This window comes from Thermobia domestica, chromosome 3, assembly GCF_964235325.1.
Source record: "Thermobia domestica chromosome 3, izTheDome1.hap1.1, whole genome shotgun sequence".
Lineage (NCBI taxonomy): Eukaryota > Metazoa > Arthropoda > Insecta > Zygentoma > Lepismatidae > Thermobia > Thermobia domestica.
In genome coordinates, this window is record NC_137456.1 from 270,121,511 (window position 1) to 270,139,664 (window position 18,154).

The following is an 18,154-nucleotide window of genomic DNA, read 5'->3' on the forward strand; positions in this document are numbered from 1 at the left end:
TGATCGAAGGTTACTCCTAGATATTTGACACTGCGAGTAGGTTTTAAAGGTACATCTTGTACAGTGAGGTTCAAGAGTGTTGGGTTGCGATGTACACGGGAGCGACGTTTCGGAGCAAGAAATACAATAGATTGAGTTTTTGCTGGGTTTATTTTCAGTCTCCAGTGGGAGCACCAATCAACAAAGGCATTGATAGCATCCTGGAGAGAGGCTGATCAAATGTTTTTCCCGTGGCAAAAAGTGCAGTGTCATCAGCATACTGAAAGGGCTTAACAGAATCTGGGATTGCTGGGAAATCAGAAACGAATAGGATATATAGTAAGGGCGACAGAGCCGATCCTTGGGGAACTCCAGAATGAAGAAAAATAGGAAATGAAAAACTAGTGTTGATACAGACATAAGCCAATCGACAGCTAAGAAAATTAAAGGTGAATCTAAGGTAAGCAATAGGCAGGCGGAGTTGTTTGAGTTTTTAGATGAGAGCGGGATGCCAGACCTTGTCGAAAGCCTTCTCAAGATCAAACAGCACCAAGCAGGACGGGTTGCCTGTGTTAAAGTGAGTATAGATGGAATTTGAGAGGCGGAGCAAATGGTCATTAATGCTGAAAGAAGGTCTGAAACCCGCTTGCTCGAGTGGAATGACGTCGTGATGTGCCAGGTATGAATGAAGACGCTTGAGAATGATGCGTTCCAGTATTTTACTGAAGGTCGATGTTAGTTTAATAGGACGGTATGAGCTAACAGAAGCAACAGGTTTATGTGGTTTGAGAAACATAAGAGTTTTCGAAGTTTTCCAGTCAGTAGGTACAAAGCCAGTGCGAAAAATAAAGGTAAAGATGTGACAAAGCAGATATAATACTACGTACGGACTTTCTTTAATGTGTCTATATGTAATAGAATCCATGCCAGGGGCTGTATTACGTCTATGAGCTACAACTGAATTGATGTCAGATATAGAGATCGGTGTAGTAAGAGGATTGTTTTCAGGCAGAGGGTGATTAACATTAGGCTGTAGATGAGAAGAATCCAGATTGAGTTTGTCGACTGGATGAGGACGATATGGAATTTCAGGTGAGAGAGGCGTAAAGATGTCCTGGAGATATCTTGCAAATGCATTGGCCTTGTCTGTATCAGTGTGCAGCGGAGTATTATTGTCGATAAGAGAATATGTTGTACGACTATTTTGACCTATAAGCTGTCGGAATCTTTTCCAATACTGAGTGGGATGTGAAAGTGAGCCGAGATTGTTGCAAGCTTTGACCCAGCATCGTAATTTGTAAGCCTTAAGATAGTTGTGCACCGTTCGTTGCAACTGAAGAGTGTCAAGGTTGCCAGTGGCAGCAAAATCTCTGTAAAACTGTCGGGACCGTTTGATCAGTGGTAAGTATTGAGGAGGTAAAGTGGGTCGAAAAGTCGAAACTGTTGACTTAGAGATATATTTGTCTGTGGCGTTATGGATAGCATTAACTAGAGAATCCAAAGTTTCAGAAAGCTCTGATTCTGTAGTTGGTGGATGTAAATGATGAAGATGATCCTGAAGATACGATCTGTAAGCTGTCCAGTTTGCTTTATCGTAACGATAGACAGTACAGGGAGGAGAAGACTGAGAAGTGGGAGTTACACGAGTCTGAATGTCTAGTTTGATTGGAGCATTATCGCTACCAATGAGATCAAGAACGTTAACACAGCTACGATGTGATATGTTGTTCGAAAGAATAACTATATCTGGAGTAGTCTGACTCGCGGGACGAGTCGGTTTTGGAAGTTGCAGAATCACTCCAGTTGTATGACTGGTGATGTAGTTGAGGAAACGGTCCCGTTGCGCATGTGTCCGGCTATGTAAATTCACATCTGCCATAATTATGTACGTGCGGAAGGTATTGGAGATATACTGAAAGAAGCTGAACGGAATATCATGCCCAGGCCGGATGTATATAGTTACTACAGTCATATACAATTCCTGATAATATAATGATGTGATAAGGTATTCAGGAAGATTAGGCAGAGTCTGAGAGTGACTGCCAAATGGGATAGAAGGTGAAAACCCAAATGCTACTCCCCCGTTGGCTCACCTAGCAGGGAAAGTGCTATCTTGGCGTAACAGTTGGAAGCGAGGTATGCGGCATGACAATCTGGGTGTGAGATGTGTCTCATTAAGGATAAAGGCATGGATTTTTTCTTCGAGTAAAAGTGCTTCGAAGAGCGGCTTATGCTGTGGTAAAGAACGGATGTTTAAGAACAAAAAAGAGAGCGTCATAATGCAGAGAATGGTGAGAGGATAGCTGTTAAACCTCCGTTTCGAGTACATTTGAGTGATAATAGACGACATTGCCGGAATATGTTGGATAGATATTGGCGTGGAAAATTGCCTTAGCCGCGATTTGAATTTTTTGGGCGATGTGATCTCGAAGGAATGGATGGATATTTTGTAGCGAGAAGGTAAGAAATGTGAGAAGCTGATGACAGTTACAGGTTGCTGTAAAGCTGGATTGGCGGGTGGTTGGATTTGGTGCGGTATGCGTAATGGTGCCACAGTCTCTGGCTTTGTTGGTTCAGGAGCTGGTTTGGATCGGCATTTGTAACTGTATGTAGGGTGAGAATGATCTCGACATGTGGAGCAGGTTGGAGGTGATTGTAAATTTGTACAGCTTCTTGTAGGGTGAGGGCCGGAACAATAACCACATTTGAACGGATTTTTACGTTGGGAAGTAGAGTGCTGACCATAGACCTGACACCGTTCACAGCGAATGGGTAAAGGAGCGGAGGTGCGTGATGGTTCAACACGATCGCGTTGTTTATAGATATAGGCGCCACGGGTGAGTAACTCATCGATAGTCTGTTGAGAGTTTGTGAGACCCCGCACCATGTAGGTCAACCCATGATCGTTTTTAATTCGGATACATTTTATGATATTGTGCTCTTCCAGTTTAAGTTCTTCACTATAGCTCACTATAGCTCGGATCCACCCCTCGTATAACGACAGACAATGTTGGTGATTTCCTCGGTGGTGGTGGTTGTTTCGGGCGTTGGTCGCTAAGCTTTGTCATGGTTGATTTGGAGCCAAAAATCTCAAAGCTGCACTTGTTCCGTGTCGTACGGAGAAACTCCGGGTCAGGCGTCTTAATAATCATGCCATTCCTAGTCTTGACTATTTGAGTGATGTTCGCCCGAGGCATGTATTTTGTGATCTGTACTAAAAGTAGCTTTGGATTTGCAAATTTTGGATCAAAGTTCTGAAGCAGGAAAGAATGGATGGTTGGTCGACTAGGAGGAGGCAGGTTTGGAAACTGACGGTCATCCTGAATGTCAATGATCATGGATGCCTCAGAGCTGGCATCACTTAGCTTATGTTGACGTTTAGCGGGTGGTAGTTTTGTGGATGCAACAGGAGAACGTTGACGAGCTGAGGAACCCTGACTTCTAGAAATCCTTTCCAGAGAATGGCAACGTCGTCTAAGAGGTTTTCCGGATGAGCAAGAAGGTTCCGGTGCTATAGGTGGTAAGCCAGAATGTTGTCCAATGACAGGTTGGGACGCCATAAGTCACGGAGTAGATAATAAGTGAAACAGTGTGACGAAATGAGAAGATGAAATGAATGAATGATGAAGCTAAGCTTCCAAAAATATGTACACTAATGTGTACGGTAACGCAGTCTCCACTCGAGTGAAACCCTTAATCTCTCCCACTCTCTCGCCCGTTGCTGAGACTTGCCGTACTTGCGTCCACAAATACGTAATAATCACAGCCTGGACTTGACACTGAGAAAACAATGCCTCCAATGGGAAAGCTGGAAACCAGCGAAGTATTTTCCCCAAGCAACGCTTTTTTTGTCCGCTAGCAGAAGCTAGCTACTGCCCGAAGAGGGTTATGCCCTCTGTAGGGGAAAAGATTCAGAAATATTATGGCAGTCAGAACAAACATACAGATGGGATATGGGTGGTTAAAGGAAAAACTTTATTGATAACACAGGCCTACAGAAAAAAAATTTTCTTGGTGCCTAAAATTTTAGAGCTGATTTTAACTATGTGTGGGGCGCTGAATCCAATAATGTAAGCAGTTTTTTTCTATCAGCTCTACTTTGGTAGATACAGGCTACTGTACCAGTAGTGTTATTTACGTTACAATGTATGTGGAAGAAATATTACAATCCAAAATAAATATGTAAATTATAAATGATGTAACCACTATTTCTGCATGCTTCTTGCAATAGTATACAAAATAAGCAAAAGAAATACAAATATTCTCGTAATAACAAGTTTGAATATGATCTTATAAACTCTGCAACTCAAATAAATCCTACTGTGCTCTATAGAGATTTCTATTTGGAAGAACGGCGCTCTTTTCTCATTAGTGCTGCTATCTGTCGGTACTAAACGGAAACTAGTCATATAGTAGTTCCAGGAACGTCCACTAGATTGCATTGATATTCTACTTGGCTAGTGGATCGTAGTTGTTGTCTTGCAGGTGGAGTGACATGTTGGAACATGTGAGTTTTGTTCTGAAATCATAAATTGTATCGCGTATACTAAGGCTTTATATTTAACATCCGTGTTAGTGGCCTGAACATAAAATGAGTTCAAGTCGAAGAAGTTGTGTTAACCATCCTGATGTGTTTTGCTACATATGTGGTGAGTACACATTTAAAGACAATAGAAAACATATCAGTGACTTTGTAAAAAAAGCATATCATGCATATTTTGGTGTACGCCTAGGGGACCAAGATAAAACGTGGGCTCCACATATTGTGTGTAAAATGTGTACTGAACACTTGCGACAGTGGACAACTGGAAAAAGAAAAAGTCTTAAGTTTGGTGTTCCAATGGTTTGGAGGGAACCCACAAACCATGTTGATGACTGTTATTTCAGCCTGGTAAATGTTACGGGTATGAATAGAAATAACCGGAACAAGTGGACATATCCTGATCTGCCTTCAGCAAGACGTCCAGTTGTTCATTCCGATGAAATACCAATCCCAACGTTTCACCACTTGCCAGAGCTTTGTGAGACTGAAAACGAACGTAGTGAACATTCTTGTGACATGGATGATGGAAGTGACAGTGATTATGAGGGAATGTCAACAATTCCTCAACAGTTTAATCAAGATGAGCTAAATGATCTAGTTAGGGACCTTAATCTTTCAAAAGAATCGTCTGAATTACTAGCTTCCAGATTGAAGGAGAAAAACGTACTAGAACAAGGAACTAAAATCACATTCTACCGAACAAGGGAAAAGGAGTTTTTACCATTTTTCACTGAAGACACAAATCTCGTATTCTGTCACGATGTTAGAGGTCTCCTAGAACACATGGGTCTTCCAGAATACAATCCAGATGATTGGCGCCTGTTTATTGATAGCTCCAAGCGAAGTTTAAAATGCGTCCTTCTACACAATGGCAATAAATATGGCTCAATTCCAATCGCTCATTCAACACGACTGAAAGAAGAATATGAAGCAATTGCTTTGGTTATGGAAAAAATTAAATATCAGGACCATCAGTGGGTGATGTGTGTGGATTTAAAGATGGTGAACTTTCTTCTTGGACAGCAAAGTGGCTACACAAAATATCCTTGTTTTCTATGTCTGTGGGATAGCAGAGACAAAGCAAACCATTGGTCAAAAAAAGAGTGGCCGCAGAGAGACGACATGGTTGTTGGTAAGAAAAATATTATTAACATGCCTATTGTTGAGTGTGACAAAATCATTTTGCCACCTCTACATCTCAAGCTCGGTTTGATGAAGCAGTTTGTAAAGGCGCTAAATAAGGACGGGCCGTGCTTTGCTTACATGGGAAACAAGCTACCTCAGATCAGCACAGAAAAATTAAAAGCTGGAATATTTGATGGTCCCCAAATAAGACAACTCGTGAAAGATCCGGCTTTCGTGGAGTCCATAAATGAGACTGAACGTAGAGCTTGGACCTCATTTGTAGAAGTTATCAAGAATTTCCTTGGCAATAATAAAGGTGATAACTATGTTGAGCTAGTGAACCAGATGCTTAATGCATTCCAAAAACTTGGATGTAATATGAGTATCAAAATTCATTACCTGCACAGCCATTTGGACCGTTTCCCAGACAACGTAGGCAGTCTGAGTGAAGAACAAGGTGAAAGATTTCACCAAGATATTAAAACAATGGAGGACCACTACCAAGGAAGATGGGATGCCCATATGATGGCAGATTACTGCTGGAACCTAAAAAGAGACTGTGCAAAGAAACATTCAAGGATGTCACGAAAACGAAGCTTCCGAAGTCTTGAATAGATCGTTTTGAACAAATTATTTGATTTTTTATTCATAAAAACTATTATAAAATGTAGTTACAGAGTTATTATGTACTTGATGTTTGTGTTTATATGGTTTTCATTATTTTCAAAGTGTTCCAAATAACAGATTTAAATGTCATAGTTTTCTTTTCACTTACAGTAAAACAGCACCTATGCAATTTTCAACGTTGTAGCAGGTCAGTCTTGCAATTCCTATATCTCAAAAACTAAAGCTGTTAGGGGAAAACTAACGCCATATTTGGATTCAGCGTCCCAATTCTACTTCAAATCAGCTAAGAAACACCCGGCACCAAAACCACTGTAAGCCAGTGTAATCAATTAATAGGTCATTATGGCCTTTAACCATAATCATTGTTAAGGTGTAATAGGTACCGATAGAGGAGAAGCATCAAGTTTGGATGAAAGATGAAATGAAGTGCAGATCACATCACAACACAGAGGTTCGGTTAGTAAGACGAATGTGTGTTATCTTCTCGCCTAGGGGCGACGCTAGGCATTAATGAAGACTGGGGTGTCCTGTTAAAACAGGAGGTGTTACGGTGCATATGATGGCCAGATATGAGGGAGATGAGCATCTGAAGAGTATGGTGCGTAATATCAGCTGTCAGGATGGTCAGGAGGAATGGTGTAACGGTACAGAGTAAGCAGTAATGAAAGCGGAGGAATGAGAGTAGCAGAAGGGGAGAGCTTCCGTGCGTGTTCTTCAAATGTTTGCTGGAGAAGTGGATGATTCGATTGCAGACGGCGGGTAATATATTTGGTGCGAAGTGTTTCCAGATGGTATAAGATATGCGGAAATGTGAGTCGAGGATAGAGGTCCCGGGTTGGACTGGGCAGCTTAATGCGAAAAGCTATACGCAAGGCATGTCGTTCAAGAACGCGTAGTTTCTCATAAGATGATGGTGGTGCAGATAACCAGGCTGTTAGACCGTAGACAAGTATAGGGCGCAGAAAAACTTTATAGGTATTCAGGATAGTAGTCGCAAAGAGTCCCCAGGTTGTTCCAGCAAGACTTTTCAACAGATTTAGACGACCATACGCCTTTTTTGAAATATCTTGTAGATGTGCCGACCAGTTAAGGCGGTGATCGAAAGTAAGGCCAAGATATTTTACAGCACGAGAAGGCTTGAGTGGTACATCTTGAACAGTGAGATTTAAGAGCCTGGGGTTACGGTGTATACGGGAACGACATGTTGGAGACTGGAATACAATAGCTTGAGTTTTCGTCGGATTTATTTTCAAGCGCCAGTGAGAGCACCAATCGACAAAAGTATTGATTGCTTCTTGTAAAGCCAAATTGAGTTGGTGGATAGTGTTACCAGTGGCGAATAAAGCAGTGTCGTCTGCATATTGAAATAGCTGTACTGTGGCTGGAACAGCAGGAAAGTCGGCAACATATAGAATGTACAGTAATGGTGACAAAGTCGATCCTTGTGGAACCCCAGAATGTAGAAAAATTGGAAATGAAGAGCTGCAATTTATGTAGACGTAAGTCAGGCGACAGGTGAGAAAATTGAAAATGAAGCGAAGATATGGAAGAGGTAATCTGAGCTGTTTGAGTTTATATAGAAGAGCAGGATGCCAAACCTTGTCAAATGCCTTTTCTAAGTCAAACAGAACCAAGCAAGAGGGATGTCCTGTATTAAAATGATTGTAGATGGAATTTGTAAGGCGTAATAATTGGTCGTTGATGCTGAAGGAGGGTCTGAAACCAGCCCAAGCAACGCTTTTTTTTGGCTAGCTCGCTCGAGGGTTACGCCCTCTATGGGGAAAGGGAAGTAAAGAAAAGGGACAGATGGAAAGGAATGGGAGATGGGCTAAGGGATATTCAATAATGTTATATAACTTTATTTCTAAATATATATATATATATATATATATATATATATATATATATATATATATATATATTAGGACATTACGATCTTTACGATCGTAATCATATGTAAAGGAGAGTAAATTGCACAATGAATTATATACATTAGTGAAAGTACTGTAGTTAGGTTGCATGACAATGAGGGGATGAGTGAGACAGTGATGAGATGAGGTGCAGTTAGACGACACAACACATAGGATACTGTTAATGGACAGATGCCGATTATTCTTCTCGCTTGGGGCCTGATCCAAGCATTAATGATGGACGGTGGGAAGCCCTGTTAGTGACAGAGGAGTTACTGTGTAGAAGATGAGGGTATGATATGCGATGGAGGGTGATCGAGAAGAAATGTTCTGGTGAGTTGTAGATCTGGATGATTTGATGGTAAGGAATAATGATATATCGTGAAGAGAAGCGAGAAGGGGGGATGAGTGATGGGGTGAGCGATATCGAAATCGGTGTGAGCATTGATGGTATCTACGAGGAGTGGATGATGGGAAGAGAGACGTTGCTGGAAATATCGGAGGCGGAGGTTTTCTAAATGGAACGAAATGTGGGGAAAAGTCATGCGATCATAGAGCTCTGCAGTAGGACTGGGAAGTTTGATTCTGTATGCAATTCTAAGTGCGTGACGTTCGAGGACTTTAAGTTTTCGATAATATGAGAGGGGTGCCGAGACCCAAGCAGGATGTCCATAAGTAAGTACCGGCCGAAGAAAGACTTTATAAGTGTTTAACAGTAATTCTGCTTAAAGACCCCTAGTTGTGCCAGTAAGACGTTTTAAGAGATTGAGTCTATTGTATGCCTTCTTGGTGATGTCCTGGAGAGGAGCTTTCCATGTGAGGTGACTATCTAAGGTCAGTCCTAAGTATTTAACGGTGTTAGAGATTGTAAGACCGGTGTCGTGAACTATGATCTGAAGTAAGTTTGGATTACGGTGAATTTTGGAGCGTTTCTTAGGAGGAAGAAGGACTATAGTTTGTGTTTTAGCGGCATTGATCTTTAGTCGCCATTTATCACACCAGAGAACAAACGCGTCTATTGCTGGTTGTAAGGTTTTGTTGATTTGGTGTATAGTGCTGCCAGTTGCCAGGAATGCTGTATCATCAGCATATTGAAAGATGTGAACATGTTGAGGGAGGGGAGACATGTCGGCTACATAAAGTAGATATAATAATGGTGATAGTGAGGAGCCTTGAGGTACACCTGAGTGCAGAAAGATGGGATAAGAGGACTGTTGGTTTATGTAAACATAAGCAAGGCGGCCGAACAAGAAATTATAAATAAAACGGATATATGCGAGGGGAAGGCGAAAGTTGAGCAGTTTTGAAAGCAGACCCTGATGCCACACTTTATCAAATGCCTTCTCTAAATCAAAGAGTACCAGACAAGACGGCTTAGCGGTGTTATGCTGATTATGGATATAGTTGAGGAGACGCAGAAGCTGACCGTTGGTACTGAACTTTGGGCGAAAGCCTGCTTGATGGTGTGGTAAGAGATGGTAATGAGAAAGATGAACATAAAGGCGTTTGACAAAAATTTTCTCGAGGATTTTTGTAAATACTGGAGTGAGTTGTATCGGCCGGTAGGATGAAACGTTAGCAGGAGGTTTATTGGGTTTAAGAAACATGAGAATTTTGGATGTTTTCCAGTGAGCGGGTACATAGCCGGTGCGGAGGATAAAGGTGTAAATGAGGGCGAGAAGAGTCAGCAGAAGTGGTGGACTTTCTTTAACATGTCGATAGGAAATGTTGTCAATTCCAGGAGCGGTATTGCGTTTATGATTGATGACATGAGTGATTTCTGTGATAGTGATGGGGGCAGTGAGTGCTTTATGAGTGGGTAGGTTGTGTGTCTCGTTGGGTTGGAGATGTGGTGAATTGAAGTTGAAATGGTCTACAGGATGATGATGAAAATGCCGGGCGGATGGTAGAGGTGTGAAGATCTTCTGTAAGTAGGAAGCAAAAGCGTTAGCCTTTTCGCGGTCTGTGTGTAATGCCCAAGCAACGCTATTTTTTTACGGTCTACCCGTTTAAAGGGTTGGGCCCTTTCTTCGGGGAAGTGTTGCATTGATATTGTGGAGGCTATAACAATTATGGGTGGTCTAAGGGTTTTTCTCTTTATTCATTATTTTAAAGACATGAACATATATACATTAGAAATAAACTTGAACTGGTTATATACATAAATAAAATAATAATAAAAGAAAATGTGCAGGGAGGCGATGAGTAATATGAAACAAGAAACAAGAAAATAACAAAATTAGTGCAGTGTATTAGGTTGAGTGCGTGAATATAACAACAAAGATGAAAAACATTAAAAGGAATACCAAGTCATAGCAAAACATAGCAGGAATAATAGAACTCATAGGAATAATTGTTTGAAATGATGATGAAATGAGGATGAATTGTTCTGGACGCCACAACACGAGGTTCTGTTAGTGAACAGATGAGGTTATCTTCTGTTCCTGGGGCTATTCAGGAACTGACATAGACAGGAGAGGCCCATGTTAGTAGGTATTTACTGTGCATATGATGGATATATGGAAGATGACAGATGACGTGGATGATATATAGCAAATACTTCTGGGTCGGGTCGGCAGGATCTATTTGCAAGTGATACAATGTAAGATAGTGCTGTAGCGGAGAATCAACGTATCGTGGTGGTGCATCGTTGTCTCGGTCATAGCGTATTACGTTCTGAAGCATGGGTAAGTCAAAACGTTGCGTAATATAACGGATTCGAAGCTGTTCTAGATGGGTAAGCAATGGTGGAAAATATATGAGGTCATAGAGGAGCCTAGTTGGACTTGGTAATTGAATTCGATAGGCCAATCTGAAAGCATGTCGTTCCTTTATTGATAATTGTTTATAAAATTTGTCGGGGGCAGCGGCCCAAGCTGTATGGCCGTAAGTTAAAGTACTCCTCATAAAAGCTTTGTAAGTATGGAGGACAGTATGTGGTCGTAAACCCCAGCTGGTTCCAACTAAGCGTTTAAGGAGATTTAGTCTGTTCTTGGCTTGAGTAATAATTTTCTTAAGATGCGGTGTCCAAGTGAGCTTTGCGTCAAATATCACCCCAAGGTAGGTAAGAGAAGATGAAAGAGGAACTGGCGTGTTGTCCACATGAATGTGTAATAGATTTGGATTGCGAAGCACTCTGGATCGTCTACCGGGTGGTAGAAATACAATAGATTGTGTTTTCGCAGAGTTAATACTGAGTCTCCATACGTCACACCAGTGGACAAATGTGTCGATGGCTGGCTGCATTAGTCTGTTGATACGTTGGATAGTACGAGCCGTTGTTAGAAATGCTGTGTCGTCAGCGAATTGATAGACTTGGACGTGAGGAGTGACTCTGAGGTCAGCAACGTAAAGTAAGTACAGCAATGGAGACAAAGAAGAACCTTGAGGTACGCCAGAGTGTAAGAAAATTGGGTGTGATAGAGCGTTGTTGATAGAGATGTATGCAATACGTCCGGTTAAGAAGGCATTGATTAAGCGTATATAAGATATGGATAGCAGATAATTATGCAATTTGTATATCAAGCCAGGATGCCAGACTTTATCAAATACCTTTTCCAAATCAAATGTAACTAAACAAGAAGGAAATCCCGTATTGTATTGGTTATAAATGGCTGTGGTAAGTCGCAATAATTGATCAAGTGTGCTGAAACGCGGTCGGAAACCAGCTTGATGGATTGGCAGAAGATTGTATGTAAGGAGGTGTTCGTGAAGCCGTCGAACGAGTATACGTTCGAATACTTTGCAAAGACAGCTTGTTAAATAGATTGGACGGTACGACTGGACATCAGATGGTGGTTTCTTTGGCTTAGGAAAAAAAAGAACTTTGGAGTATTTCCAATCGAGCGGAAAGAAGCCAGTTCGAAGGATGAACGTATAAATATGACTGAGAATCAGAATCAAAGAAGGAGGTGCATGTTTGATGAGAGTATATGTAATAGAGTCGAATCCAGGCGCCGTATTGCGTTTAGTTGCTAAAATAGTTCTGATGTCATCTGGGTCTATAGCCTGAGTTAGTGGATTATTAGGTTCCAGACAGGCTGGTCAGATTGTTGTAAATGAGCAGATGAAGGATCAGCGTGACGGTTGATCGAAGATTGAAGGCGTTGCGGTGTGTGCCATCCAGGAAGCGGAGTGAAAAGCAACGCTGTTTTTTTTACGTTTACCCGCTTAAAGGGTTGCGCCCTTTCTTCGGGAAGAGGTCGGATTGTATAGGAGCATCAATTTTAATATGAGAGGGTATAGGTGTTGTTTAGTCATCTTTATTTAACATTTTATTCAGTTCACTCAGAGGGATGGGCATCAATTAAGTGAGGGCAATTTTCATGTGCCATGGATGCTAAAGAAGATCGTCTGGCTGACATAAGTCGTAGTCGTTCTTTAACTTCGGTGCCTGAAATGAAGAGAAAATACCAAAATACAGTTGCGGTGATTCAGGTTCATCACGAGCTAGAAAAACATACGGTGCAATCATAAAAAAAGACGGTAAGCAAGACAGGAGTGGTAGATGTCGTGAGGGTGAAGTGCTATGACGCCACAACACATGGGTAGTGTTAGTAAAACGAATGCTGTTAGCTTCTGTTCCTGGGGCGACTCAGGAACTAATGAAGACAAAGGCAGCCCTGTTAGTGGTTGATTTACTGTGCATGAGATGGATAGATGAGCGGTGAAACTGTGCCAGGATGATAAATGTCGAAAACTTCCGGATCGACGTTCTCCCGGCCGAGGTTCAAATGATACAGGGTCATCAGATGTTGTAAAGGTGTCGGATAATAAACAGCAGGGGTATCGAAGTCTCTATCATAGCGGAGAATGTTCAGGAATACTGGATGAGCAGTTTCAATGCGTTTTGTAATGTATTTTAAGCGGAGAGCCTCAAGATGGGATAAGAGCGGTGGAAAATGGATACGGTCGTAGAGTAGACGGGTTGGGTGGGGGAGCTGGATACGAAAGGCTAAGCGAAATGCATGGCGTTCGAGTTTTCGATAGTACTTCGGAGGAGCTGGCAACCAAGCTGTGTGACCATAGGTTAAGACCGGACGCATGAAAACTTTGTAAGTGTTTAGGAGGAGATTTGAATGTAGACCCCACGTGGTACCAACTAGTCGTTTCAGAAAGTTAAGTCTGTTTTTGGCTTTTTCGATGACAGTGAGAAGATGCGGTGTCCAAGTAAGCTTGGAATCGAACACAATGCCTAGATACTTAAGAGTGTTATGGATGTTGACTGGTGAGTTATCAACATGAAGTCGTAATAAATGAGGATTTCGGTGTACTCGAGATCGACGACCAGATGGTAAGAAGACGATAGCTTGCGTTTTAGTAGCATTGATTGCCAAACGCCAAACGTTGCACCAGTCAACAAATGTGTCAATTGCCTGTTGAAGGCGTTGTTGGATACCAGCAATTGTCCGTTCAGCAGCGAGAAATGCAGTATCGTCAGCGAATTGGAAAAGTTGTATACCAGGAGTGGTTGGTAAGTCGGAGACATAAAGCAAATACAACAGAGGAGAAAGAGAAGATCCCTGAGGAACGCCAGAATTAAGGAATATTGGAAATGACAGAGCATCATTGATCGATATGTAAGCAAGTCGGGCTGTGAGAAAGGAGTGTATAGTTCGTATGTATGAGAGAGGTAGTTGGAAAGAGTATAGCTTGTATATAAGACCCTGGTGCCAAACTTTATCGAATGCCTTTTCAAGATCGAATGTAACCAGACAAGATGGATGCCCCTGGTTGAATTGATTGTATATAGAGGTGCTGAGACGTACCAGGGGGTCCAGAATGCTGAAAGTGGGGCGAAATCCTGCTTGATGCAATGGTAGAAGAGCGTGAGCCTGTAGGTGATCGTGGAGCCGACGCACTAAGATACGTTCAAATATTTTGCTGAACGTGGACGTCAGTTGTATAGGTCGATAAGAGGTAACGTCAGAGGGCGGTTTGGGAAAGAGTAATACTTTTGAGTACTTCCAAGTGATGGGGAAAAAACCAGTACGGAGTATAAATGTATAAATTAAGCTTAGGATGGTGAAGACAACAGGAGGAGCGTTTTTAATCAGAGTATAGGGTAAGCCCATCGAAGCCTGGTGCTGCATTTCGTTTCTTAAGGAGAGTAGAGTGGATGTCTGGCGGTTGGGTGGGTAATGTGAGTGCATTATTTAGTTTCAGAGCGTGAGTATGATGTGGTTCCAAATGTGTTAAGTTAGGATCAGATAACCGACCGATTTCTGTAAGTAAACGTTGTGGAGTATGCCAGCCAGGTAAGGGAGTAAAGATATTGTGGAAGTGTGCGGCAAAGGTATTGGCCTTGTCCTGATCTGAAGAGAGTGCTTGCTGGTTTACAACTAGTGGGCATGGTGTCCTTTGGAATTTGCCAACGAGTTGATTGAACTGTCGCCAATATTTGGTAGGATGCGATGTTTCGTTGAGTTTATTACAAGTTCTGGTCCAGTGAAGGCGTTTGTATGCGATTATGTAGTTATGAGTGATTCGAAGATATTGTCTATGAAGGCGAAGTGCTTCTAAATTACGGCTGTGAGTGTATTCTCTGTAGGCACGTCGAGCTGCAGTTATGAGAGAAAGGTATCGTGGAGGAAGTTTCGGTTTGTACGGGGAAATATATGCGGTTGGAATGTGGTGATCAGCTGCCGTATGTAAGGTCTGAGTGAGATGTTGCACGGCAGTGTCTAGGTCATGTTGTGATGATAACTCTAAAGTATCAGAAAGTGCTGAGGTGATGGTCGCTTGGTACGCTGGCCAGTTGGCCTGATGATACATATAAACTTTTCTCTTCGGTATGGTATGGTGTGAAGAATTGGTGGTAGCAAGAGACAGCTTGATAGGAACGTGGTCGCTCCCCAAGGAATCCAAAACGTCAATATTGATATGAGAGTTGAGTGTTGTAGAGGATATAACGATATCAGGTGTGGTATTGCTAGATGGACGAGTTGGCCGAGGAAGTACATGGAAGTGGCCGGTCGTATTAAGCATGACGAAATTCAAAAATCGTTGTTGTTCGTGTTGAGGCCGGCTGTGAAAATTGATGTCTCCCATGATAATGAATTTACGATAGGTGTCAGAGAGGTATTCAAAAAACTGATATGGTATATCCTGTCTCGGCCTGACATAGATGGTTGCATAAGCTATAGTATGATTCCTGAGATATAAGAGAACAACATTGTATTCGGGCAACTGAAAGCAGGAGGTAGGATAATAGACCGATGGGGAATGCGAGATTGCAAGCCAATAGCTGTACCTCCATGGAGGCGAGCGCCGTTCGGTCCATCATGTCTGTGGAGAACGTATTTAGGAATATAGCAGGGTATGTAGGGAGCCAGGAACGTTTCGTTGAGAGCAAAAGCGGTGATGTTTTCCTCCAGAAGAAGTTGTTGAAACAGTACTTGATGCGTAACAAGAGATCTTATGTTCAAAAATAAGAAATTGTAAGCCATAATGATTTGGACTAGAAGTATGGAAATAGCACTGATACTACGGAGCATGTTTAAACAGCCGTTTCAATGGGTTGAATTTGGAAATGAACGTTGGATCCACTGTATGTGGCGTGTAATGTGAGATTGTAAAGAAGTTTAGCGGAGTGAATGATTTGGTTGAGGACGTGCTGGCGCTGAAATGGCAGGATGTTCTGTAAAGTAAGAGTTATGAATCGTAATAGGTCTTCTACTGTGACAGGATGTGTCAGCGAGTTTGCAGGTGGGGTGCTGTCATCAGAAGTTTTGATAGGTGCTACTAATTCTGGCTTATCAGGTGCAGGTGCGGGCTTGGCACGACAACGGTAGCTGTATGTAGGGTGCTTTTCAGGGCAAGTGGTGCATTGAGGAGGTGCGCTTGAATTGGGGCAATTTCGGGTCAGATGATTGCCACTGCAGTACCCGCATTTGGCGGTGTTTGTACAATTATGGGTGTAATGATCGTTGTAGGTTTGGCATTTCTCGCATCGTATTGGAAGAGGTGGAGGCGTGCGAGAAGGCTCTACCTTGTAGCGGCGGCGATATATATAAGCACCGTTAGTCAAAAGATGATCAATTATTTGCTGCTGGTCGGTCAAAACACGCACAAGGTAGGTAGGGCCACTGTTGTTACGAATTCGAATACATTTTTTGATTTCCAGGCCCTCGTATCACAGCTCATCAAAGATCTCATCGTCAGTGAGTTCGGGTTCAATGCCTCGGATAACGACTGATAGAAGTGGTGGACGACGAGGTGGCGGAGGTGTTTTCCGTTGGCTCGTATTGAGAGGTGACAACACAGCCTGCGGCCCAAAAATTTCATAGCTAGCTTTGTTTCTAACATGAATATGAAAGTTAGGGTTAGGCGATTTCAATATGATTCCATCCAGGATCCATGTAGGAATGATTTGGTGGACATCAGCGCGCGGAACATATTTATTGATTTGCATGAAGATGGCACGTGCAGTCCGGTACTTGGTATCGAAGTTCTTTAGGATGAAATTATACATGGTTTCTCTGTTAGCAGGCAAAGTAGGAGAGGATGGCGCATTAGCCCAGTCCATCTCGGTGTTTCTCGCAGTCACTGTGGCATTGGAACATTCTCCATCAGAGCTATAGTGTCTTGGTTTCTTAGCGTCTGATTCCTTGGAGTGCCCAATCGGAGATCCTGAGCGAGATCGAGATTCAGTTTGCTTAGTGGTATCTGCTTTAGTGGTCTTCGTACCAGCAGAGTGACCTGGTTTCGTGGTTGTACCCTTCGCTCCCGTCGGGAAGGGGTGCATGATGATGATCTAATCTAGCAAGGATGCGATTCAGATGAAAGTGTTGTTAGGCAGTAGTATGAATGAAGAGCGAGAGGAAACCCACTGTGGCTCTCAGTTGAGGAAGCAATACGTCCTCGCGGAGATGTCGGTCAGTGCAAGCACTGGCCCTCCACAACAAGAGATGAAGAAACGATTAGATGATGATGATGACCACGGGCTCCCACTTGAGTCAACAATACGAAATGCAAGGGGATGTCGATTGTCTGGAGCAGAACAATCCTCCCTAAATGAACAAAAACACAATTAGGTGCTCACAGAGCGTGAAGAATCGTGCTCAGATGTATGAATCGATGATTCGACTCTGAATTCTGAGTTGTGGCAGCAACGCTTTTTTTTTTTTTTTGCCAGCTAGCCGACGCTAGCTACTACCCGAAGAGGGTTACTCCCTCTGTAGGGGAAGAGATTTTTAAATAGATTGTGCTGTTCAGGAAGCCGTGGTTGGGATATTTGTTGATACATAAACTTTATTGTCCAATTGTGATGGTCATTATGGCCTTTAACCAAAATCATGAGGTAAAGGAAATACTTAAGCTTCAGTGAAGGAAAAGCATAACTGTAAAATGATATGAGATGAGAAGATGAAATGAAGTGCGGAACTCACTACAACACATAGGTTCTGTTAGTGGAACAAATGCAGGTTATCTTCTCGCCTGGGGGCGGCGCTAGGCATCAATGAAGACAGAGGAGCCCTGTTAGTACAGAAGGTATTACTGTGCATATGATGGCCATATGTGAGGTAGATGAGCGTCTGTAGAGTATGGTTCGTAATAGGCGGTGTCAGGGTGGTCTGGAGGTAGAGTGTAACGGTATAGAGTAAACAGTAATGAGAGCGGCGGGAAAAGAGCAGCAGTAGGGGAGATGCTTCGGGCGTGGTCTTCAAGCGTTTTCTGGAGAAGTGGATGATTGCAGTGCCGGCGTTGGGTGATGTATTTGGTCCGGAGTGTTTCTAAATGATACAAGATGTGTGGAAACGTAAGTCTGTCATAAAGATCTTGAGTGTGACTTGGTAATTTGATACGGAAAGCGATTCGCAAAGCATGACGTTCCAGGATGCGTAATTTCTCATAGTAGAGGATCGGAGCAGATATCCAAGCCGTAAATCCGTACGTGAGAATAGGACGGAGAAAGACCTTGTATGTGTTGAGAATTGTATGAGCATTGAGTCCCCAAGTAGTTCCAGCA